The 24,498-nt window shown below is 41.5% G+C and overlaps 1 protein-coding gene across 1 annotated transcript in view; it reads left to right on the forward strand.

The window, feature by feature from the left end:
* Positions 1-286: 286 nt before the first annotated feature.
* Positions 287-24,498, forward strand: part of LOC136885487 (probable multidrug resistance-associated protein lethal(2)03659) — a 251,334-nt gene continuing 227,122 nt past the window's right edge. Inside the window, exon 1 of the mRNA XM_067158066.2 lies at positions 287-404. The gene's annotated coding sequence lies outside the window, so the exon portion shown is untranslated. The remainder of the gene's footprint in view (positions 405-24,498) is intronic.

Genomic DNA, 24,498 nt, shown 5'->3' on the forward strand with positions numbered 1-24,498 from the left:
TTGTAAATCGGTCTTTTTCCTGAGAATTGCTCTGACATCACGTCAGTTTAGCAAGACTCACGAAGTGCCAATTCTCGCAGTAGTTATATAGCTTGGATAGACATAAATCGTTAGAAATTTTTCGCGGTGTTATAGATGACGTAACGCAGGCAGGACTCACCCCCTAGAAACAGGTCACCCGCACGCTCCGGCGAGTTGCGATAGGACACTGGCGCCAGCAGGTGGCGAAGATCAGAACTGCCAGTCTATTTTTTGCCAAGCAAGGAAACGTCCGTTGCGATCTTTGCGAGCCATTGCGGTGCGTCAGTTGTTAGGAGAACCGGCGACCGGCAAGTGTAAGTTCCCGGTGTGGTGCGTGAGATGTGTGTGTGCCTTGAGATCTGGTGACCAGTTCAATACATACCGTGAGTATTGACATTTTCTCTCTTGAAGGCTATATTGTTCGTAAGTGATGTGTCAGAGATAGAATTATTCATGAGCTATTACCTAGTGTTTATTTGATACAGTTAATGTCATAGTTCACTGCCAAGACCAAGAGCAAGCAGTGTTTCGTTACTAGGCAACGACAAGTAGCGACTGGCTCACCTGTGGCAATCCCAGGCCGGCACGCACAATTATCTAAGTAAACGGAACTGGCTGTCACTGTCTAAGCAGAAGAGAACGGGTTTCTTCTTTCGAAAGCTTTGTCTCGTTTCGTTATTTCATTGAATGTTGTCAGCTGGTGTCGAGTGTCTATTAGTGCAACTGAACCTCTTTTTGTGCATTTAGGCGTTCTTTCCTTTTCGCTTCTCAATCGCTGAATCGTATTGCCATGCGGTTCCTGTGATAGCCATACAGTAGTTTCTGAAATATCTGTAAGTGCTTCTTTAGCAGGGGACGAGTTGCTATTGTTCTATTTCTCTATAGTCCAGTTTTTAATCACATAACCACTGCATTCCATTTTGCGACTGTAAGTATTTTTATACAGCACCAGAATATCATTGGTAAATACTTAAAAACTTGAGACTGTTCTCTGTATAAAGTAATTCGCAGTGTTAAAACTGTTTTTTGAGAATTTCTCCTCCCTTGAACTTTGCCGGTTCTTTTAATACCGTTAGTTACCGGATGGACAATCGGCACTTGATATTCGTCTCGTTCTTTTGTTGACGCTGTGTGCTAATGTTACTGCTGTAACCTGCCGTCTCAGGATGAGATCATATTGCAAAGCCAAGCTTCATAGCGTAACTCGCCTTCTGTACGAGATACCGTGTGTAGACATTTAAAGAACTTCTTTTCATGCCAGAGACATATACCCAAAAGGCAATCCTACACAACACGTCTAGGCTTTCATTCCCCTGGTCAAGAGCACAGCAGATTTTCTTCCATAATTTCAAGTTAGCAAAAAATACAGCTGACTTGACCAAAGAGTCTACTCAGACAGCTTGCAAGGTCATAAGGTGCAATGGTGAGATTGTGGGTTAAAGTTAGTATTTGTCGAGGTGATGGTGGCGGTTATTGTTTGAAGATGAAGTGCAAATAGCCATCTTCTAGATAACACTAATCACAGAGGAAAATAGAAGGGATGCGACACTTCGAAAAATTAACGTATCGGCCAAAGAAAGACAAGGGCGTGAAAATGAAAGACTCCCTTGGCCACGGGTGCTCTAATACCATGGGGGTGGGAAAAGAACAAGGGTTGACCAAGGGAGGTCGAATAGGATAGATGAAAGTGAGGAGCCGGGCACAAGCGGACTCAGCTGGTCGCCAACCCACGCTCTCAAGTTAAGAAACCCTGGTGCACCTTTTAGTCGCCTCTTACGACAGGCAGGGTATAGCGTGGGTGTTTTTCTACCGCCCGCACCCACATCTGTCGATATGTATGTCCAAAGTAGCGATGTTTTACGGTGAGGTGCCCTTCCAGACTCCGTCCTTATCAGAGGAGTTAATGAGATATGGTAGAAGGGAGAAGGTGAAGCCTACTGCTGTCGAATAGCACGAAGGAGTCTGCTTAACGTCTTTAGCCGACAGCGTCCGGCTAAATGGTTAGCTCAAAGAGGTCCGGGGATCGGAAATTTTAACCATCATTGGTTAATTTCGCTGGCACGGGGGCTGGGTGTACAGTATGTGTCGTCTTCATCCTCACCTGCACCTGGCGAGCCTCCTTATGAACACTGCGGAGACGTTTGGCAGGGCCATCTATAGCCTGCCAGTCAAAGGTTTGAACGTGAAGACCAACGGCACCTCCGGCTGATCTATCGATATCTCTAATAATATTTGTAGGTGCAAACTTGCGTTGAACATTTCCAAAATATCTTGATATCGTTGGTTTAGAGGTAAAAGTTACTACGTGCACTTTTGGATAAGGTTTATTTATACGTTGTTTCAAAGCAAAATATCTCTTTCTGTCTCATGAAGACGTTATCAAGTGCTTAGGAAGGCTCCATCGCATTGTCTATTTTAGAAACAACTACCAAATGCTTTTCTGATTCAATTATGGCCAGGAAAAAGCCCATTTATCTCCGGACCATGAAAATGTCACATGCCCGGTTGCATAATGGTCCATTAAATCAGTCCTTAATGGCAGATCAGCTGATTGCCAATCAACTTTAATTCCAGAGTGCGACTCCGATCAACTTTCTCCAATTAGTAATTGAGATCCGAGAAGGAAATGAAACTGGGAACAGCGGAATACCGTGTTGATTCCTTAAGGATGGTGTCTATTTTATCCTCTTTGCTCTCTAGCAAAGACATCAAAGTGGCAGTGAATCAGGGAACAGCTGATCCTGATCATGTTTGAGAAAGGTGAAAAAAAAAAAGAGCGGATATTGAGCCTTTCGTTTGATTTAATTAATTTTCGACAATATGAGTGACATCCCCACTAAGAAAGTGAGAGGGTCAAATTTATAGGGCCCTCTTATTTAATACAGTTGAGGGATACTTGCATATAATTGAAAATAAAAGAAACGGATGCTGTGTGGACGAAAGAGTAGAGAAGCGTGGTGCCAGAGATAAGTATTTGTTTCAAGATTTGATTGATATAAATTAACTAGTTCCATGTTCAAGATTGAGCTGATTTGTGAGAATAATGACTGCGGAAAACAAAAGAGTACCTACGTCACTCAAATCGCACTTCCTACATGAACCTGAATTTATTTATCACTGAAACGGGTAATCTGATGTATGTACTGAAAGAAAAGCATCCTTGAGTTTAAAGACTGCAAGCACTGACTGCACAATCAGTGAGTTTGCTGGTCAAATCTGATTGGAGATCAAACACTGCAACTCACACAGGATGGCTGCTTTAGTAGTTGAAGCTTACTGCAAACGAAAACGAGTTCCTCCTTCTGCGGCTATCGGCTGTCCACACTTGGCGAGTGTCCTGTACATAATGTTCGAGAATGTATAAAGTTAAATATTGTTTGCCGGCCAAGTTTAGTGCGTCTACTGCTCGTAACACTCCGGAACATTCGCAACACGTACGCCCTTTTACTTGGATATCAGCAGTTTCCTGACTCCGATGTAACCATGACAGCCAGTGTTTACAGGTCACTAGCGTCATCTACACGTTACATTGCTTTTCCGTGTAGAAGGGCTTACCTTTAGTTAGTTCACTCTTAACTCATGACAGTTTAACGGTCTTTCCTGCAATGACATCTGGCTGATATTTGGAATGGAATTCCATGATCTCGTTTCCGACGCTTAAAGCAACGTGACCCTCACTTGTTTTTTATCTCTATATCTAAATTGAATGTTTCTTTTTATAGAGGTAGTAAGTAGTAGCGCTCGGGTAGTAAGTGCACAGAACACACGCAACGATAAACACAATGTCATTCCAATAGCTGCTACTATACGATCTAGTGCCCCCACGTCTGTCTTTCCTGGATCCGAGGACACACCGGTTCTCCTGGAAATGAAAAGGCAGACATCCTCGCAAAAGCAGCTCCCCATCCAACATAGAAATCACCTACAACAAATCACCCCTAAGCTGTGTAAAAGAGCAAATCAAAACGCATCTAATAAGACAGTACATCAAGTACAAAACGGTCTGTCTCAAGAGAATTATTTTTCCCGACATATTTAACCGACTCCAGTGCAAAACATTAGTGTGCGAATTCATTCTCAGTCAGTTTCTCTTCGGCCATGGAAAGTTTAAGTGCTACTTTCAGCGCTTCAAAATTAACGTTGCAGGCGATTACTTGTGCCTTTGTGGACCATTTACTGTTCTACTGCGCCGTGTTTGGAAGAACAACATTCGAACTTGAGTGTCGCCTAACAAGCCATTATAACATCTGTTTAGGAAATCCTGCTGCTACAAACACTTTCATACGTTCATTCAGATCCTCAATGATTTAGTTTCCTAATTTTGTGTCAAGGATCAATAATTAAAAAAACTGATTACAACTATAACCCTGATGTACTAATGTAAAATAGGGTTCATAAATATACGTAAGACTCAAAAAGTACTGGACCGATTTTGCTGAAAATTTCATCATTTGTTCTTATTTCTGCTGAGAGGGTTTAGGAAATGGTTTGAACGAAACTCGATCGGTATTTTAGCATAGGGAGGTGAGAAGGGGTGATAAAAGAAAATAGGGGAAGGAAAGCAAACCGCAAGACATGTCTGATCAGCGGGTTGCCTAAACAACGGAATGTGAACATCATGATGCGTTTCTTAAGGGCACATAATTTTCTACATGTAATGGCATAAGCGGTGAAAAAGGAAAATGTCGCAAACGGCAGATATTACGGGTGAATGTGTGTGTGCACCTGCGGGGCGAAAACGAGGTGAGATAGAAAACGACCAATATTAAACGTGAAAAGGATGTATGTTAATAAATATATTTTTCTTTTGATTTTAAATAAACAGAAACATGTAACGCGGGCACCTGCTACTAGGGGATCTAAATGCCAACAATGCTACAGAGACATTTCTGAGTTGTTTTAACTGCAATCCAAGCAATTAAGCAGTAGTTTGATTTACAAATTGTTTTACGTCGCACCCACACAGGTAGGTCTTATAACGACCATGGGATAGGAAATGGCTAGGAGTGGGAAGGAATTTCCTCCTGTATGCGGGGGCGGTATCTACTGCCTGTCGTAAGAGGCAACTGAATGGGGCCCCAGGGGCTCTCGGCTTGGGAGTGTGGGTTGGCGACCAGGGGGTCCTGATCTGAGTCGTAGCATTGCTTACTCTGCGTTGTGTAAGGCTTCTCACTTTCATCTATCCTATCCGACCTCCCTTGGCCAACTTATTTTTCCCCACTCCCACGCTATTAGAACATTCGAGGCTTAAGGAGTCTAATTTTCATGTCCTTCATGTACCTTTGTCTTTCTTTGGCCGACACCTTAATTTTCGAAGTGCTGATCGCCTTCAGTTTATCTCTCGGAGTGGTGGTAATATTTGTTTTAAGAGGAAGTAAATCCAGGCAACAGTAATCACCACCACAACTTACGATAGGTAAGGAGTACCCAGAGTGTTATTCTACAATCCCCAATTACAGTAGCGCGAGAATCACTTTCATGTTCTGCCTATAATACACTTCTCAGAAGAGTCTTGCATATTCTGGTTTTTTTATATTCCTATGAAGTGTTTATTTCCAAATTTTAATGAAATAGCTAGCAAAGCCAAACACTCTCAGATAATTAAGTTTCCAATTACTTCAGAGGAAAACAGTGTATTACATAATATTAACATGGTTAAGGAATACAGCATAGCACTACGAAACAGAAAAGAACATGTTAAATATAAATAAACTACCGTCATTTGAACCATTCTCTTTCCTTACATTTTCGCTAAGAAATGATTGAGGATTTTTTTTTCAAGATATCATATTCAACAGAGACAATGACAAGAAAATTTAGTCGTTTTTGTGCGAGTGAAGTTCGATGACAACCTTCAAAGTCCGGCTGCATGGCTAAATGGTCAGCGTGTTGACCTTTGGTCACAGATAACCCGGGTTCGATTTCCGACAGGATCGGAGGGGGCTGGCTGTATGTGTTGCCTTCATCCTAATTTCATCCTCATCACGACGCGCAGGTCGCCTACGGGAGTCAAATCAAAAGATCTGCACCTGGCGAGCCGAACCCGTCCTGGGATCTCCCTGCACTAAAAGCCATACGCCATTTCATTTCTTTTTACAATCTTTAAATAGTTGTAATTGAAAAATGCCCGTTCAACCGAAAAAATTCTTATTATGATACTTGTATACATTTTCAATACTGCCATGATATATATTCCTATGAGGCTGTGACACCGAAGGAAATTTGGACAGTAAAGCTGGTCGCTAGGGACATCCTTATGTGTTAAGTGTGGTAACAGGCGTCGATCTGCAACCTTTATGAACTGTATGGAAGACAAGTCAAACATTTTTTTAAAGAAACACAGCTCGCCATTCTAATTCAGAAACTACCCGCAAATGTGTTCGTAAACTCATCCATAGTTACACTATACGGGGTCTAAATTTGATGTGCTGTCTTGGGCCCACAGGTGGCAGCCTACTCTGCTTATTGGGTAATCCGCCACTGTCTCACCTGAAAATATCGTAGGACCTTTCTTTTTCTTTTGTTTTAAATTTTGTCTACCTCCTGTATTTCCCAAAAAATACATACTAAAACGGGTTTTCTTTCAAAATCCTCATTTGTGGGGGGGGGGGGGGATTCTCAAAATGTCTGGAGTTTGCGAGGAGAATTTTTAGTGGAAAGTTAAAAATTCGGATTCAGCGACCCCAAAAATATGAAGTAAGCCAATTTCCAGAACTATCATGATAATTTTGCAGGTATTGCCTGGGGTGCTTGAAATGTATCCGCCACCCGCGCCATTTGTGAGCAAACTTAAAAAGGTAAACAATACGTAAGGGAAAGTGTTGGCATGAGCCGTCATCTCAATAGTATTTACAATGTCCGCATCCGTGGTGTACTGGATAGTGTGATTTGCTGCCACCCTGGCTGTCACGAAATTTGAAGAGTGGTACGAGGGCTGGGACACGGTCTACTCAGCCTTGGGAGGTCAACTGAGTACAGGCGGTTCGATTCCCTTCTCAGCCATCCTCGGAGTAGTATTCCATGCTTTCAGACTTCTCCTCTAGGCAAATGCTCGGATGGTACCTAACTTAAGGTGACGGCCGGTTCTTTCCCTCTTCCTTGCCTGACCCTTCCATCCCCCACAAGGCCCCTGTTCAAAATAACAGGTGAGGCCGCCTTGGTGTGGTACTGGTCCTCCTCCCCAGTGGTATCCCCCAGACCCAACACACTGCCCTTGGGGCGGTAGAGGTGGGATCCCTAGCTGAGTCCAAGGGAAAACCAAACCTGGAAGGTAACGCCTAAATCTACAAAAAAAGTGTGTAAACTATCAGTCACCGTCACAATAAACACATTCACTTCAGACAGGTAAGAGTCGGGCACTACGTTCGATATATTTCCATTTATAAAGAGACCTAGTAAAGGAGTGATAAGGAATCTGTAGATCAATAATGATTGATTGTGGTGATTATTGTTTTAAGAGGAAGTACAACTAGACAACCATCCTCTAATCAGGGAGGGATCTGGCAATTCGAAAAATGAAGATATCGGCCAGACGAAGGGCGTGAAAATGCAAGACTCCGTAGGCCAGCCTCGGGGTCGGAAAAGAACAAGAGTTCATCCAGGAAGGTCGGATAGGGTAGATGAAATTGAGGAGCCTCACAAGTAAGTGGAAGCAAGGTCAGGACTCAGCTAAGGGCCCAGTGGTCACCAACCCACGCTCCAAAGTTCAGAATCCCTAGAGCCCCTTTTAGTCGCCTCTTATGACAGGCAGGGGATACCGTGGGTGTTATTCTGCCGCCCCAACCACAGCGGGATTGATTGATTGATTGATTGATTGATTTCTTCAGGGGATTTGTTCTGCAATATCACCAACAAATCTGACGATAGGCGACATCCAGAAAGCTAAGGATAACGCACAAGAGGAGGTTTCGCGCAACCCTGAACTTGCAGCAGTAGCAAGGAAATGCGGTGTACCGATATCCACGAGTTTCCGCTCCACGCTCATCACTTTCCATTAATATGTACGGCATCTATACTTTCTACGAATGTTTTACGCGAAAAAGTCAACGTTGTTTAAATCATTCTCATATTTACGTTCACTTTAGGTGGTTTAATCCCTTTCTCTTTTAACAATGCTCTTACATGTATTTCCTGTCATGGAGAAATTGCTATTGTTACGGCAGACAACGGAAGAGGTCGTAGTAGTAGTTTTTTGTTACGAGATCAGTAAGATCTCTTTATGCAGTCAACAGCCAACATTTGATAAGCTTTTACCAATTAAGAGGAGTGCTTCAAGTTTGTGTTTGTGAGTCAGTCGCAGCTTCGTAAACACTCGGTGATGTCTTCTAATGGAGATCATTACATTCTTTCTGAATATAATAGTGTCCATTAAGACGATACTGTAGCCCATTTCTTCTTAAATTACCCAACTTCCTTTGCAACGTCGCGCGTGCCTGCCACCAATTTGGAGATAGTCCTCGTTCGTATTGTCCGCAGTTTGAGGTGAACACGACCAGATAGTAACATGAACAAGAAAAGCACGACAACAAAATTTGTACTTAACTAGTTCCGTGAAGCCTCTCTTAACGGACACTATTTAATACCCGGCGTGAAGACACGGGGACAGAGTATTGCTTCTCAATAACGGATGTGGATACTACAAAATAAGTATTATTGGATGACATTTTCTGTGTAACGGACGGATGGTCACCAGATTTCGAGTACATTGTCAAGACATCAAGATATTTCTCTTCAGCCATTTTCTTTTCTGTTAGCGAAAGCTTCACCAGACGTCTATACTCCGCTTTGCACGCATCGTTATTATTTCTTCTGTTGAACGCTCTCCTGGTCTTACGTTTAAGCTTCCTAATAGTCGCGGTGTAGTACGGCGGATCTGAACTTTCCCTAATTATCGTTTTGGGAACAAATTTATTCAGTCCAGTATTGATGATAGTGTCTCGTTCAATGTGCGTCTGTATCAAACACGGACGAGGATGACGCAGTGGAAGCTCATAAAGTGGCTCGACGTAAGGATCCCGTTAAAAATGAGAGGACTGAAAAATTATTACATTCTTAGCGGAGATGCAGAGGAGAGAGATTTATGAACCATGCCTTCCATCCGAGTTGAGCATTGGTCAGTTAAGAGATTGTTATTTGGTAGCAGGGGAGGTACTATAAAATACACCTGCATCATTTTGAAAGGCTTAGGAATTCCCAGAAATACACTCATCATCATAATAGGTATTATCAAAGATGCATTAAGCATTCTGCATATTTTATATTTCATCAATCCCCTATGAATTGTCGCATTCCGTAAAGTATGAGTCCAAGGAGTTTTTTTATTTGTGCATACGAATAGTTTATGTTTCCCAAGTCGTAACATTACGTCTACTAGCGTTTTTGTAAAATTCAGTATTCTTGCGGTCACGCACAGTTCTTGTCAAAATATGTAGCCTATATGCCTGCCACCTATAGCTCGTTCCACGTTAAGAAAACAGTATTGTTCTTATGGACGTACAAGGAGTGAACACACCCCGTTCGAGACACCCATAATTCCTCATGATTAAGGGATATTATACTGTACTGTGTAATGTATTCGGATAGATAAAAAGGATGAGACATTTTTGCCCGCGAGTTATTCAAATAACTACATAACATCTTATTTTTATAAATACCTTTGTAGGGAGGAAGCGCAATGGCGGGAACAGCCTTCGTTCATTTTCCTTGTTCTGTGTTGCTCTGATGCAAGCCTCGTGTAGTCCCTCACTCTGTGAACCGCCGGCAGCTCACTTCCGTAGTGAAGTCATCTCCAGTATTTATTTGTTGTGTGTGTGTTTTTAGGCTTTAAATAAGTGCGCAATTGTCTTGTGTTGAGTGAGAGTTAGGCCATAAGCTTACGTGTGTGATTTCTTTCTTTGACATTAATACTGTGATCTTTTGTAGAGCCATCTACAGTATTTATTTGTTGCGTCGGTCTTCTAGACTTTATTGTCTGGATAAATTTATTAAATACATCCCTTACCCCTCGAGCCCTTAAAAAATATTTGTCTATTTTCTCCTCCAATTTTCCTTACACTTTAGTGCTGGAATATTTTATGTGCCGTAGTTTATCTTTGATTCTGTGCAAACAAAAAATAGCCCCTGTAATCGCCCTGTCCCCTTTAGTTCATAAAATAATTTGTAGCTTAGTTTCTTCCGCTTTTTGTCTTGAACTTATATACTGAATTTCACAAATGTATGTGCCGTTGTTTTCCTGTGATGCTGTTGAGCAGAGTCGTTCGATATGGCAACCCTGTTGTAATAAGAGCAATACTGTTTTGTATTTCTGTACTAGGCCTGCTATGAAAGTTATCTCGTTGATCGAACCTCAGCTGTGAGTTGATATGCAAAATGTGTCCCCAAATTCGAATAGCGGATACTTGTTAATAACGGACATTTTGTAAATCCCCAAAGCTCTCCGCTGTTCACAGTTACGAGACTGACCTGTTTGCCTCGAAAGTTACTATATGCTATAGAGCATACGGAATCCCGTATGTTAGAGAACTCGTGTTCGGCGGACATGACACTTACCTCGATTCATTACGCGATGGAAAACACGCAGCTGGATAATAGTACTTAACTACTGGGAGTTGCGGGATTCTGCTGAAGAAATCTTTTAGAACAAATTGTCCGCCAGAAAGGTCACTTACAAGTCTTAGTGTCAGCCAAGTTGCGCACAAAATGGAAGATTTAATGCTTGCTGATGACAATGCCATAGATGTGGCTCAGTTTTGGATAAACACCATCTAGATGTATAGTAAATTTGGTCTGTTTGTCCATTTTTGTAAGTTTTGTAAATAGTCTAATTATCACTTTATTTTAACTGTATGATTAAGTATGCTTCTGACACGAGTAAATAAATAAAATTCGAGATCATCGGTTCCCAACCTGGGGAGCGAATTTCAGAGCAGGTGAATTTGCTAAACAGTAAAAAGTTGTGACAAAGAAAAGAATTTACTATACAAACTTATCTTCGTCACCGCTAAATCGTACACGTAGAAAACATGTTTTTCGTAAAATTATTATACTTTATGATAACGTTGGGACAAAGAATTCGTGTTTATGAATTGTGAAATGTGTACGAAACTTTAAAAATACAAGGAATTTTATCATGAAGTAGGCTATAGTAAAAGTTATTGCATTTTTTATATTCTTTACACAAACGTTTTCCTACGTGTAGAAGAAATGTAATGATATGACAAAAAATGAAAATAAAGTGACGAATCATCTGATAAACATGAACATATGACACATGTATTGGAAAGAGTTTTAATATTTTATTTTGAAATTGTACTGTGCAGTTTCCATCAACATATCTATCTGAATATTAGTTTTCTACGCTGGCTTACATCAAATGAAAACACCGAGCACTATCACAGTTGGAACCAAACATTAAAGAACTTGTGACAGAAACATTAATTGATCATTAATTCTGTTCTTACAAAACCATATCAAATGATGTTAAATGCAGTGAGTGTAGAATTCTCCGTAATATATTTAGTCATTTGTTTTATTCTCTTGTGGTATTATTATTTGTGTTATTCATGACTCTTTGTAAAGTGACTGCATTGTAATTATTATTTTAAAGTGTGTAATATTATGTATTAAGCTCTCACAATTAATAATAACAATAATTGTAAACATTTTTCTAGATAGGCCATTAACCCTAACAGACAAGTGTAACTTCCGTAAAGCAATAATTCATTAGGGGGGCGCAGGCCCACAAAGGTTGAGAACCACTGTTCTGGATGATAGTCGGGTGATATTAGGGTACTTGTCCTCCTTTATCCCCTCATTATTTCCAATAGTCACCCGGGGACCATCGCCACTACGTCAGCCGTTGATGGACTTGGAACAGAATCTGAATTCGTGAGTTTCTATCTGACGATCGACTCCTTGGCTCAATCGTCAGCACTGAGACCTTCGGTTCATAGGGTTCCGTGTTCGATTCCCCGCCGGGTCGCGGGTTTTAATCCAGTCTGATTAATTCTTCTCGCTCCGGGACTGGGTGTTTGTGTTTATACTAACACTCTTCTCTTCATATACACACAGCCAGCACAGAAACACGCGAAACTTTTAGTGATACTTCGGCTCCCTAGTGCTGAATCGGTAGAACTTGGTTATCTTCGAGATTCGTATTGGCAATCGCCGTGAGACGTCTGGCGGTATACACAGCAACGTCAACTTGAACATGGGAGAAACAAGCTACAACTCCAACACAGATAGGTCTTATGGCGACGATGGGGTAGAAAAGGCCCAGGAATGGGAACGAAGTGGCCGTGGCCTTAATTAAGGTACAGTATAAGCATTTGCCTGGTGTGAAAATGGGAAACTACGGTAAACCATCTTCAGGGCTGCCGACAGTGGGATTGGAACCCACTATGTCCTAGGTGCGAGCTCACAGCCGCGCGGCCAACTCGCTCGGTATAATTCAGATTTCATTTCCATTCAGTTGGTAGTATTACCGGAACCGTTTTAGCTTCCTCCTCACCCCCGTAAAACTAAGTGTCGCTAAACGTTTCGCGGATAATACATCCCTCTAAGTACGGTTGGCGTTAGCAAGGGCATCCTGCCGTAAAACATCGCCAAATTCTCATGTGCTACACAGTTCGCACTCGCGACCCCACAGGTGTGGGAAAAGAGGAGAAAGGAGAAGAATCCTATCAGGCACAATAGATTGGGAAAACTAATTCCTATAGGCCTACTGTTGCAATGTACCGTATACATTTTAAGTTGAAGTATTTGGAACTGTAAAAAATAATTGGGACTCGCAGACTTTTTCCACTACACAGAACAGTGTACAGTACCGGTTAAAAGTTTAGGACGACATACAGACGTCATGAAATGTCATCTAGAACAAAACATTGTGCCACTAGACCTCTGTAATTTTCTTTCTTCTTTCTTAATCCGTTCACCCTCCAGGGTTGGTTTTTCCCTCGGATTCAGCGAGGGATCCCACTCTGCCCCTTTAAGGGCAGTGTCTTGGAGGGTGAGACTTTGGGTCGCGGAGAAGGACCAGTACCGCGCCCAGGCGGCCTCACCTGCTGTGCTGAACAGAGGCCTTGGGGGAATGCGAAGATTGGACGGGATAGATAAGGAAGCGACCGTGGCCTTCAGTTACCATCCCGTTATTTGCCTGGAGGAGAAGTAGAAAACCATTGAAAAAGCACTTCGAGGATGGCAGAGCCGGGAATCGAAGCCGAGCCTGCGAGGGTGGCAGGTAATCACGCTATCCACTACACCGCATAGGTGGACTAATAGGAGATATGACACCTGATTACATTGAGTTAGGCCAAGTATTGTAGAAGTTATGCATCTTTAACTGTGGGAAGGTTCTGTACTGTACACTCTAATTGGTTGCAAAATATTATCAGCACGATTTTTTGTAGTCTTAGCAATAGGCGACGGTCGTTTTAGTACAAATATAAACATTCCGAAAGAAAGTGCGTTACCGTTTCTTTCAAAGCAGTGCCAAAATCATCGATTTGTCATTGTTCTTGTCGTAGGTCCGGTAGATGTCAGGGCGAGTTGTCTGCCGCGATAGTTTCACTTATACTCTACAGATAACATCCAAGAACACATTTTTTCTGACGTCAGTAGCTCGCCCTGACACCTGTCGGTCGTATCACAAGAACAAGGACAAAGCGACCATTATGGCGGCGTTCGAAGAAACACAATTAAAAAGTGCCACATTCTCCAGCTATTGCTAAGGTACAAGAAGATCTTGGTAATAATACTTGCAACCAATTAGAGTGTACCGCTCATAATACAGTGTTTTCGAGAAAGCAATTGTGTGAGCTTCCAGTTGAGTTAAATTGGGTGAGACATTTTGGTGGCACACTTTTAGGTTCTAGATGGCGTGGTCCTAAACTTTTGACTGGTACCGTAGAATGAGAAAACGAAAGAGCGAGATCATGGTTTTCCGTGTAGCGAAGTGGGAGAAGAGTCTAGAGCTTCAATGAAGACAAAATACAATAACCTAGTGATGGATGAAACAAAACCATGTTGTTTACGCGGCGGTGCCTGTCTCCACTTGGTGGCTACGGGGGTCTTATCACTGTTAATAGAGGGTGGTTGTACTTCCTCTTAAAATAATAATCACCACCACCACTTCTCTGCTTTACGGCGCACCGGGCGGAAAGGGCTAGGAGTGGGAAGGAAGCTGCCGAGGCCTTAATTAAGGTGTAAGAATGGATAACAACGGAAAGCCGTCTTCAGGGCTGCCGACAGTGGGGTTCGAACCCGCTATCTCCCGAATACTGGACACTGGCCGCACTTAAGCTATCGAGCTCGGTGGGTGAAATTTACAAAAACATCCGCAACAATACGTAACTCTCAATAAACGCTTTTCTTGGACTCAGTCGAGATTTATGGTATTTTAGTGGGAGCTTGAGGTGCTTTTTGAAGATTTTTGGAAGATATTCTGCTTACCTTCCTGTCTTAAAGATGAGATTTCAGTGACGGTGCTGAAGAAATGCTGGCAAATCCTAAATCGCGATCTTAATTCAGATATTTGAGAACGATCTCATGAAAATGAGACAACTTTATAACATCATATCCTGTTGCTGATATTCATTAATTGTAAGATGATGTTGAAAGAACGTTTCTGTGCTTCTATGGAGACAGTCTCGATTTGAATGCTAGTTCTTTTTCTAAAAGTTCATCACTATTATACATTTTGTATCCGTACTAGCCTATACCGACAAGAAGGTTGGTGCAATAGGATTGGCGTCAGAGGGAAGGGAAGGGAAGTGAGAAGTGGGGGACAGGTATTGCTCGGCGCGAATGTGCAAGTTTCTCGTTCGCTTCCGCCCAGTAGGCACTGTGCGCTTTGTTCTGCACTATGCAAACCCGGAGAAGATAAATACAGGCAGCTTTCCAGTACACAGTACACCTCCTGAACAGAGTTGTGAACTGCGAGTGTTGAACATCTACTGGGCGTATTGTTTCCTTCGTTCAGAATGCTATTCCATTTACGCTGTTGTGAGCGAAGGAAGCACCTTCGAGCATGTTAACGTTACCGCGATCAACAGTTACGGCTGTTTAATAAACGAACTGTGGATATTGCCAGTAAGAAAAGAGGACAATCCTTTGCGAGTCGAACCATGAAACTTGTGCATTCTCTCTGTCTCCGTCTTACACTCCACTTCCCCTCCCTCCTCTTCTCGTCGCTGAAGCAGCAGCTTGTGCTCTGGAGTTCTTCAACTTGAATCGCGCGTCTTTTCTCGAAAAGACAAATTTTCTCCGCCAATCCAATTGCACCATCGTTCTTAGCATGTCGTAATCACAAAAACACACACACGAAATGCTGTCAGTTTTGTACACAATTTTATTTACAAATTATATATACACATTAAACACACATGCGCACTAATAAACTGCCATCTTGAAACAAAATACTACTACGAAGCACTAGAAGAAGAAGACTGTTAACGTACTACCAATCACAACATGAATGCACATACTCTTGTTCAACACTCAACTCCACCCTCAAGACTGCCTCTCTATATTCGTTGACTGGCTAGGCTTCTAGAAGAATATGACAAGCATGTTTTCTCGTAATTGCGAGAGTCTCCAACAGCCTATTTACAATGAATGGATTTCTTTGTAACTCTCTAGTTCCAGAGATAACTTATTCTGGACTATTACCATGTGTTGCACAATATTCCAATGGATATATATATATATACAGCTAATAATAAATTACATACTGTTACTGTAATTACATGTTCTTACATTAAATACACTCATATCAGTTTACATGCAGCAGATGTTTCATGACATAACCTCACAAATAATACGACCACGATTTATATCAAATTAAGTTCGTACAGAACTACGTAAATAATAATAAAAGTAATAATGCTAATGGATGTAAACAACTTCATAGTCTTACATCACAAGTCATAGTAATAATCATAATAAATCCAGCTCGACATTTCTGTTATTTACGCATGGGTTAAAGAATATTGTTTCCAAGTTATACTGGTCCAGTACACTTGAGTCAAACATAACGCGAAGAACATCTCTGATTTTTTGTTGATATAGTTCTGGTACACCATGTATCATTAGTAACTTTCTTCATTGTGTTATCGGTATCAGCATGCCAATCCCATTCATCCGATAATGCTTCGAAGGCAGGGAAAGAGAAGTAGACTGTTTCAAAACATATTCGGCATTTTCCGATGTTTCTTTGGAACTACTGAACAGTTTTTATTGACTGAGCAGAGAAGCACGTATGAAGTAGTCGGAGAGTTGCACAACATGCATTGGTAATGCGCTTTTATCATTCAAGAGTATTGTGTTCTTCAGCGAGTCATTAGGTCGAATAGAGCCCAATTAGCCAGGAAACTTGTTGCGTGCAACAGCTATCAGCCAGTTAACGGTCTGCTGCAAGGGCCTTAATGCTTTAGCCTGTTCGAGCGTTTTTGCCAATGGGTCTTATTTTGTTTAAAATCTATCCTTAAAGTTTTGTAGTCTTATTCCCGCATGTATTTCTGAATTGGCTCCGTGGTGTAGTCGCTAGGGCGTTGGCGTTGGGAATTGAAGTTCCCGAGTTCGATTCCGACCTTGATCTGTTTTATTTTAATTTCTTTTTGATTTTTCTCTTAATTTTATGTTTTATTCCGTCTCTGTGGTGTAGTGGTCAGTATGATTAGCTGGCAGTCCCGGAAGCCCGGGTTCGATTACCGGCTGGGCCACGAAATTTGGAAAGTACGGGTAGTACGAGGGCTGGAACGGGGTCCGCTCAGCCTCGGGAGGTCAGCTGAGTTGAGGAAGGTTCGATTCCCCCTTCAGCCATCCTCGAAGTGATTTTCCGTGGTTTTCCACTTCTCCTCCAGGCAAACGCCGGGATGATACCTAACTTAAGGGGACAGTCTAGAGATAAAAATAGATATTTTGGTCATTTTGGCGAAAACATTTTTATGGCTGAAATTGAAAGGATTCAGATTCTTGTTTCTTGTGACGAAGTTATTCTGCTGAATGTATCACTTTAATGACGGTGTGTTTGCCAGTCTGCTCACAGCGTGCTTCCATTTTCCCACCAATTATAATTTTACATGCTATTTCTATTTTTCTCCCGTAATATTCTGCCAAATGTATGGTATATGTATCACAGCTATATTAGGAAACCTCTATATGAAATGCTTGATTGCAGAACTTTTTTGAGTAGTAGGGATTTTTAAATCCAAAATTTTAGAACATAACAATTACACAAACTTTAGTGCAAAGAATCTCCTCATATAAATTATGTACAGGAAAATGAGTGCACGGTGCATTTTAAAGTATTAGCCATGTAATTCCAAATTCTCGCTAACGTCTCAATTAAAGTTAATAAAAAATGGAATAAAAATGTCAAAAAATATTTTCATTTTTTTGGCGAACTAGTAAAAATGTTCGTAATATTCCTCCTTTTACGTAGGTGACATTCCCACAAAGTTTCGTGAAAATCGATGCGTCAGGTAAAAATATCTGTTTATCTCGAGACTGTCCCCCTAAGGCCCCTGTGTGGCCGCCTTGAGCTGAGTCCGAGGGAAAAACCAACCCTGGAGAGTAAACAACGTGAACTGGGTATTAGAGGGTTGGTCATACTGACCTCGCTTTATCAACTGCTCAACGGTCGACTGGTGCTCGGACTAAGCAACACGAGGTTCCCTATAGCTTTCGATAGAACCAATAACAAAGGTACTTAGGCACCTTCCCCTCCACTACCATTATTTATAACCTAGACTTACTCCCTGACTTTACTTACTACCGATTTTCATTAAATTCTGTTCACCCACTTTCTCGCGGTTGGGCGTTCATACAGGCTTACCAACAAATATCAAAGTTCACGAATATCTCTGTTGTCATAGTCGGTACGGTAAAACTGTATAAGATATACATGATCGGAAATTTAATTCTATATAACTTTAGTTGTGTAGTATTTATCGATAGAACCAATAATAACATAAATATTTGAGAATTACATTTTAGGCCTTCCCCGAAACTACCATTTTATTCCGCGTGAATAAAATTAGTTATAGCGTAGCCTCATTCTCTGGCTTTACATACATATTTTCATTAAATTCGTTCAGCTGTTCTCTTGTTGCGGGTACACATTAAAAAGTGCATTTCCTTACTACTCTGGACATGACCGATACAGAAATACCATTCTTTTCAAATTCAGAATGAAATGCATGAGCTGCAAACGTTCAATGTTTCTTTCTCTTTTATTAATGACGTCCTCGAAAGCAGCTTTTTATGTGTTGTGTGTTTGAGTCATCACTCCATAGCCTGGTTTGATGCAGCTCTCCATGCCATCCTATCCTGTACTAACCTTTTCATTTCTATGCACCTACTGCATCCTACATCTGCTCTAATCTGCTTGTCATATTCATAGCTTGGTCTACCCACACCGTCCTTACCGCCTACACTTCCTTCAAAAACCAACTGAACAAGTCGTGGTTGTCTTAAGTTGTGTCCTATCATTCTATCTCTCTTTCTCGTCAAATTTAACCAAATCAATCTCCTCTCACCAATTCGATTCAGTATCACTTCATTCGTTATTCGATCTATCCATCTCACCTTCAGCATTATTCTGTAACACCACATTTCAAACGCGTCTATTCTCTTTCTTTCTGAGCTGGTTTTCGTCCATGTTTCGCTTCCATACAATGCCATGCCCCAGATGAAAGTCTTCACAAACATCTTTCTAACCTCTATATCAATGTTTGAAGTGAGCATATTTCTTCTCTTAAGGAAGGTCCTCCTTGCTTGTGCTAATCTGCATTTTATGTCCTCCTTACTTCTGCCATCGTTAGTTATTTTACTACCCACGTAACAGTATTCGTCTACTTCCTTTAAGACTTCGGTTCCTAATCTAATATTTCCTGCATCACCTGCCTTCGTTCGACTGCACTCCATTACTTTCGTTTTGGAGTTATTTATTTTCATCTTGTACTCCTTACACAAGACTTCGTCAATACCTCTCACCAACTTCTCGAGATCTTCTGCAGTCTCAGATAAAATAACAATATCATCGGCAAATCTCAAGGTTTTGATTTCCTCTCCTTGGATTGTGATTCCCTTTCCAAATTTCTCTTTGATTTCCTTTGCTGCCTGTTCTATGTAAACATCAAAAAGTAAGGGGGACAGACTGCAGCCTTGCCTCACTCCTTTCTGGATTGTTACTTCTTTTCAAAGCCCTCAATTCTTATCACTGCAGACTGATTTTTTTTTTATTTGCTTTACGTCGCACCGACACAGAGATGTCTTACGGTGACGATGGGATAGGAAAGGCCTAGGAATTGGAAGGAAGCGGCCGTGGCCTTAATTAAGGTACAGCCCCGGCATTTGCCTGGTGTGAAAATGGGAAACCACGGAAAACCATCTTCAGGGCTGCCGACAGTGGGGCTCGAACCCACGATCTCCCGATTACTGACTGATTTTTATACAGATTATAGATAATTCTTCGTTCTCGGTATCTGATCCCAATCACCTTCAGAATTATAAATAGCTTGGTCCAATCAACATTATCGAATGCCTTTTCTAGATCTACGAATGCCATGTACGTGGGCTTGTCCTTTTTAATTCGATCCTCTAAGATCAGACGTAAAGTCAGGATTGCTTCACGTGTTCCTACATTTCTTCTGAAGTCAAATTGATCTTCTCCCAACTCAGCTTCAACTTGTCTTTCCATTCTTCTGTAAATAATACGTGTTAAAATTTTGCAGGCATGAGATACTAAACTAATGGTGCGGTAGTTTTCACACCTGTCAGCACCAGCTTTCTTGGGAATAGGTATAACAACATTCTGCCGAAAATCGGATGGGACTTCTCCTGTCTCATACATCTTACACACTAAATGTGCCATGCTGGTTTCTCCTAAGGCAGTCAGTAATTCAGAGGGAATGTCATCAATTCCAGGTGCTTTGTTCCTATTTAGGTCTCTCACAGCTCTGTCAAACTCTGACCTCAAAATTGGGTCTCCCATTTCATAAGCATCAACAGCCTCTTCTTGTTCTAGAACCAAATCAAGATCGTTACCTTGACACAACTGCTGGATACGTTCCTGCCATCTTTCTGCCTTGTCTTCTTTCCCTAGAAGTGGCTTTCCATCTGAGCTCTTAATATTCATACACCTAGATTTCCTTTCTGGAAAGGTTTACTTGATTTTCCTGTATGCAGCATCTACCTTTCCTAGAACCGTACAACCTTCGACATCCTTGCACTTCTCCTTCAGCCATTCTTCCTTAGCTACCTTGCACTTTCTATCCACTTCATTCTTTAATCGCCCGTGTTCTTTTCTGCCCTCTTCATTTCTACCATTCTTGTATTTTCGTCGTTCATCAATCAGGTCTAGTATCTCCTGAGTTATCCACTGATTCTTGTTAGAGAAGCCAAAAATGCGGGCAATATTTATTACAACCACAAATAAAAAATATTTAATGAACGTTGAAAACAATGTGTCTTGTATATGCTAATGTAGAATTAAACAAGGAAAATATTGGTATAACTCGCATTGCAATAGACCTATTGGTTCGTTTGTAATTAAAGCCTAAACTCGAGTGTCCATAATAAAAAATCCGACAGTAGTTGATCTTTTCTTCCTTCCTAACATTTCTTCAGCAGCCCTACTGACTTCATTTTTCATGACTATCCACTCTTCCTCTATAGTGTTTCCTTCAGCCTTTTCATTTAGTCCTTGTGCAACATGTTCCTTGAAACAATCCCTCACGCTCTTTTCTTTCAACTTGTCTAGATCCCATCTTTTTGCATTCTTTCCTTTCTTCAATTTCTTCAACTTCAGATGGCGTTTCATGACCAACAAGTTATGGTCAGAGTCCACGTCTGCTCCTGGGAAAGGTTTGCAATCCAACACCTGGTTTCTGAATCTCTGACTAATCATAATGAAGTCTATTTGATACCTTCCAGTGTCTCCAGGTCTCGTCCACGTATACAGCCGTCGTTTGTGGTGTTTGAACCAAGTATTGGCAAGGACTAAATTATGATCAGTGCGGAATTCAACCAGCCGACTTCCTCTTTCGTTCCTTTGTCCCAATCCGAATTCTCCTACTGTACTTCCTTCTCTTCCTTGGCCTACCACTGCATTCCAGTCTCCCATCACAATTAGATTCTCGTCATCTTTTACATATTGTATTAAATCTTCTATCTCCTCATATATTCTTTCGATTTCATCGTCCGCTGAACTAGTAGGGATATAGACCTGCACTATTGTGGTGGGCATTGGTTTGGTGTCTATCTTGATGACAATAATTCTTTCACTATGCTGGTCATAGTAGCTTACCCGCTGCCCTATTTTCTTATTCATTATTAAACCAACTCCTGCATTTCCCCTGTTTGATTTTGTGTTGATAATTCGGTAGTCGCCTGACCAAAAATCCTGTTCTTCCTGCCAACGTACTTCACTTATACCAACTACATCTAACTTTAGCCTATCCATCTCCCTTTTCAGATTCTCTAACCTACCACGACGATTGAAACTTCTAACATTCCACGCTCCGACTCGCAGAATGTCAGTATCCATCTTCCTGATGATCGCCCCCTCTCGTGTAGTCCCCACCCGGACATCCGAATTGGGGACTAGTTTACGTCCGGAATATTTTACCCGGGAGGAAGCCATCATCAGTACATCATTCATACAGAGAGAGCTGCATGTCCTCGGGAGTTAGTTACGGCTGTAGTTTCCCGTTGCTTTCAGCCATGTAGTAGTATCAACACAGCTAAGCCATGTTGAGTATTATTACAAGGCCATATCAGTCAGTCATCTAGACTGCCGCCCTTGCAACTACCGATAGGCTGCTACCTCCCTTTCGATTAATCTTAGTTATTCTGGTCTCTCAACAGATACCCATGCGATATGGTTGCACCCACGACACGCGCAAGCCTCCCACCGCGACAAGGTCACATGGTTCGCAGCTTTGTATGTACAATAATCACAACGTCGCACCGACGCACACAGGTCTTTGGCGGCGATGGGAGAGGAAAGGTCTAGGAGTGGGGAGGAAGCGGTCGTAGCCTCAATTAAGATACAGCCCAGCATTTTCCTGGTGGGAAAATGGGAAACCACCTTCAGGGCTGGCGACAGTGGTGTTCGAACACATTATATCCCGAATGCAGCTCTGAATATGAATATCCTGATATTATGGAAAAGAGCAATTACAATAGCGATGCACCTAGTTAGCAAAGCGATCGTGACAACGAAAGGGAACAATATATTTTTGTTAGGAGGATAAATCAGGGGAGGAATCATTAGATGGTCTGATTGTAAAACACCAGTCTATGGTACACGTTCAGTGACTTTTACGCTAACTCGGCCCTCCAAACTTATCTTCATATAAACCAGCGGCATTTATAATACTGGATAGTTCTTGATATAAATACAATAGCAGTGAATTTCTCCTAAGTGATTTGAAATATATCACATTAATGAACAGTCAGCGACTTTTCCAACATTTCACCAATTTCTACATCTGACATTATCTTTATGATTACAGTAATTGTTCTTTTCTTTTCTGTTTGTTACGAGTAATTAACACAGTCCATTTACTACAAATGTCAGCTTCTAACATTGTTACAAGAGATACATTTCATATTTAAGTCCCTATTGTCAACCTTAACAGCGTTATGATACTTTCAGCTAAAAATTCCACCTTTACTTGCTTTTATTCTTTTCAGAATAACATTGTTTGAGTAAAATGAAACACGTTTCATCCCATTGGGACATCTTCCGCCATAATCGTTAAACAAAGTATACAATATTAAAACAAGGATACATTAAAATTCACACGTTAAAAAGCCCTGCGTAGATCTTGATATGTTCTCTCCAATGCCGATTAACATAACTGTTGTCAAGGTGCATGCCCTTGGTGTTGAAAATGTACAGAACTGGTTACAAAAGTCGTTTATACAAGTTTCTTGAAAGAAATACGGCCCCAAGTAAGCTGGCAAGGTTGGGTTCTGGAATTACTGTACCTGAGAATAGTTGAAAACATGCGTTGTTGTTATTATTATTAGTTTTGAGAGAAGGTCAGTGAGCTGATTCTTGAACATACGCAGATCGGGTGCGGGCTTGTCTTCGCAGGATGCTAAGAGAAGAAACAATAACAGAGGAGCGAGGTCAAGCACATTTCATGTGTGTTGCAGTCTATCGGCACATTGCAGTCTCGAGTCAAGGTTATAAGTTTGTGCGTGGTGCGAACACAAAGAAAGAAGCTCGCAGAGAGGAATACCGATAAGAGAACTTCCGGTAATACCACAATGATTCACGGCGTGTCTGCTCGTGTCGACTGTGATTTCACGAACTCCTCTTCTCATCATTTATACGAGGAGTTAACATCCAGAGTTTGTCGAAAAGACTCTTAAAAGCACGTTTTAGATCGCCAAACGCAAAAGCTGGAGATGGAGCTTTCACACCATACTCCCTTCACTCACACCTCGTTCGAAGTGAAAATGGCAGAAGGAACCCGGAGAAATAACTGTTCCAAAACTACTTTAGCTATTTTCCGCCGGTTCACTGAATGCGTGAAGATCGCTGTTGACATTTATTTGTCCTAATCACGGCCTGAGCTTATTGAACGGGCATCTTTGTATGTTGAAGATACTTCTCCCTAGATCAGTGGTTCTTAACATTTTTCGTCTCAAGAAGATAAGCACAACGCAGTGAATATTGCTCCTAAAGTAATAACTCAGGCTTTATCATCCTTCTCCACTGAAAAATCCACAGCCTGTTTCCAGTCATTCGACCGAGTCAGGAATGGAATAAATGAAGCCCCTATCTAGCGGCGAGGATAGGAAATGTGGCGGCTGCCGAAACCTCTCGCACTCCTCTGCGGCAAGGATTAATGACTGACAGATGAAATGAGATGATAATGGAGAGTGTTGCTGGAATTAAATATGACAGGGAAAACCGGAGAAAAACCTATCCTGCCTCCGCTTTGTCCAGCACAAATCTCACATGGAGTGACGGTATCCAGTGGTGAGACGGCGGCGCCACGGATACTGTATTATCATCATCCTCCTCCATTGAAGAATGAAAGAAAACAAAAATAACTGATTCAGACTTAACGTTCATTTCAATGAGACTGAAGCTGTTGTTTGCTATGCTTAGGAATATGAAACTGTGGGATGGTCGATTGTTTACCCGACAAACGACCCGCGTTTTCACATTTTTACCGTTTAACTGTGATGCTGTACAACCATGCAGATACCCTGCCGCTGTTGACTTTTAAAATTATAGTGAATATAAGTGTGACATTTTAACCTAACGGGTCCCGTAAAACGCATGAACGTTAAGAACCCCTGCTCTAGATAATCGTGTAACTATTGAATGCTGTTTGTGTTTCCTTGTTCGGACATACCACATTACTGCGTCTCATATGACAGTTATCGAACTGTTGCCCTGGATGACCTTCTCTACAATGCGCGCAACACACACGGGCATTGACTAAGCAGTTT

Source organism: Anabrus simplex, chromosome 14 (assembly GCF_040414725.1).
Source record: "Anabrus simplex isolate iqAnaSimp1 chromosome 14, ASM4041472v1, whole genome shotgun sequence".
NCBI lineage: Eukaryota > Metazoa > Arthropoda > Insecta > Orthoptera > Tettigoniidae > Anabrus > Anabrus simplex.